Genomic DNA, 2962 nt, shown 5'->3' on the forward strand with positions numbered 1-2962 from the left:
GTTCTTTTTCCGTAGTGGAATAGTTCAATTGGGCATCGTTCAACGTCCGTGAGGCATAGTAGATGACATGCGGCCTCTTGTCCTTCCTTTGTCCTAAAACAGCTCCTAAAGCGTAATTGGACACATCACACATAAGCTCGAAAGGTAGGCTCCAATCCGGTGGGACAATGATTGGTGCCGTGGTCAACAACTCCTTGAGTTGGTTGAATGATGCCGTGCATTCCTCATTAAACTCAAATGTCACATCTTTTTGTAGGAGTCGGCAAAGATGTTGGGCAACCTTTGAGAAGTCTCTGATGAACCTATGATAGAAACCTGCATGGCCAAGAAAAGAACGCACATCTCTAACCGAAGTAGGAGAGGGTAAGTGATGCACAAGATCTATCTTTGACTTATCAACCTCAATACCGTTTTCAAAGATAATATGACCTAAAACTATGCCTTGTTTAACCATGAAATGACATTTTTCCCAATTAAGAACAAGGTTAGTTTCAACGCAACGTTTTAAGATCAAGCTAAGATTATGCAAACAACCATCAAAAGAATCACCAAAGACGCTAAAATCATCCATAAAAACCTCAATTATTTTCTCAACATAATCATAAAATATGCTCATCATGCATCTTTGAAACGTGGCAGGTGCATTACATAAACCAAACGGCATGCGATGATAAGCAAATGTACCAAAAGGGCATGTAAAAGTGGTTTTTTCTTGGTCCTCGGGTGCTATGGCAATTTGATTATAACCAGAATAACCATCAAGAAAACAATAGAAAGCATAACCTGCTAACCTCTCGAGGATTTGGTCAATGAACGGCAATGGGAAGTGATCATACCTTGTAGTGGCGTTTAGCTTTCTATAGTCGATACACACTCTCCAACCAGTTTGAATGCGAGTAGGCACAAGTTCATTCTCGGCATTTGCTACCACCGTCACTCCGGATTTCTTTAGAACGCATTGAATGGTTGAAACCCACCTACTATCCGAGATTGGATAGATAACTCCACAATCTAGAAGCTTGATGACTTCTTTCTTCACAACTTCCATCATCATTGAGGGTTGAGTCGGCATTGAGCCTCTTGAGATGTTTTAGACCCCTCCTCCAAAAGTATGCGATGCATGCAAGTTGTGGGGCTAATTCCTTTGATGTCGGCCAACGTCCACCCAATTGATGTTTTGTACTCCTGTAACACCCTCACTAACTTACCTTCTTCTTGTGCCGTGAGTGAGCATGAAATAATGACGGGAAACGTTTCATCTTCTCCCAAGAACACATACTTCAAGTGACTAGGCAATGGCTTAAGTTCAAGTGTAGGTGGCTGCACAACTAAGGGAAGCATCTTTTTAGCCAAAACTGAACTTAAAATAAGGTCTAAAAACTTACCAGATTGTGGTGGCAATGACTCAAGGGCAGCCACCATCTCAATGACACCATCACTAGGGGGCACGGCAAAGGAGTTTCCATGCATGCCGTGGGTTCCAATGGTTGTTGCTTCAACGTTTTGCTTGTCCATTCCTCGTGCAATGACCAATTCAAGTGCATCATCGTTCAATTTGTCAAACTGGTCCTGCGCCAAAGAGTCAATTACATCAATAGCAAAACATGAATGATTCTCACTAGGATACTTCATAGAATCAGAAAGATTGAAATTAATGACTTCCCTATTAAATTCCATCGTCAAAGTGCCATTAAACACATTAATCTTTGTACGAGCAGTTTTCATGAATGGCCTTCCAAGTAGGATGGGCAATGAAGGGGCATGGTCTGACTCGTCCATCTCAAGCACGTAGAAATCCGCCGAAAAGATCAAATGATTAACCTGCACTAAAACATCCTCCAAAACTCCCTTTGGATAAGCATTAGATATATCGGCTAATTGTATAATCACACCATCATTTTTCAACTCTCCTAGGTTCATAGATGCATAAATTGAATATGGCATGACATTTATAGATGCACCTAAGTCTAACATGGCAGATTCAAACCTAGTATTACCAATGACACAAGGAATTGTAAAACTACCCGGATCTTTGCATTTAGGGAGCAGTTTGCGTTGCAAGATGGCTGAGACATTTTCACCTACTTTTACAACCTCCTTGGTTGAAATCCTTTTCCTAGTGGTACAAAGTTCCTTCAAAAATTTGGCATACCTCGGGACTTGCTTAATTGCATCCAAAAGGGGGATATTGACTTGAACTTTCCTAAATGTTTCCAAAATGTCTTTTTCAGCCTCCTCCTTCTTTGTTTGCTTGAACCTACTAGGAAAAGGAACATTCAAAGGAAAAGCATTAGTAGGAATTGAATTGGACACGTTCTTACCTTTATTGGACAGATTGGATGGCTTAGGATCACTTAGGGCCTGCGGCAATGGTGTTTCCACCTTTGTCGTGGGTTGGCTTTGTTCCTCCTCTTCAATTATCAATTCTTCCACCTCGTTTGGGGCTGATTTAGATGGTTGGGGGGCTGTTCCCACTTGTTTTCCACTCCTTAGCATGATTGTCTTGGCAGATTTAAAGCCTCCTTTCGAATTCACAACGGTTGAACTAGGCAACTTACCTTGCTCTCGGAATTGGCCCACAAACTCCGCAATCTGCCTTACTTGCTTCTCCAACTCGTCCACTTTCTTGTCCTTAATTTTCATACTCTGCGCCATAGAAGTTAGTGATTGAAAAATCTGATCATTATCAATAGAAGAACCTGATTTGTTTTGGGCAGGTTGTGCTTGGGGTTGAGTTGGTGCAAACGAATTTTGATAGAAACCTGGGGGTTGTTGCCTAAATGTGCTTTGTTGTTGGCCTTGTTGGGGTTCTCGCCATTTGAAATTTGGATGATCCCTCCATCCCGGATTGTATGTATTAGAAAAGAGATCATTTCTTTGTTGGTATGGCTGCCCAAAACCCACGGCATTGAGGGTCTCCCACCCTCCATTCTTTATCAATTGTGGGCACTTGTCCGTAAGG

The sequence above is a fragment of the Malus sylvestris genome, chromosome 15, assembly GCF_916048215.2.
Source record: "Malus sylvestris chromosome 15, drMalSylv7.2, whole genome shotgun sequence".
Lineage (NCBI taxonomy): Eukaryota > Viridiplantae > Streptophyta > Magnoliopsida > Rosales > Rosaceae > Malus > Malus sylvestris.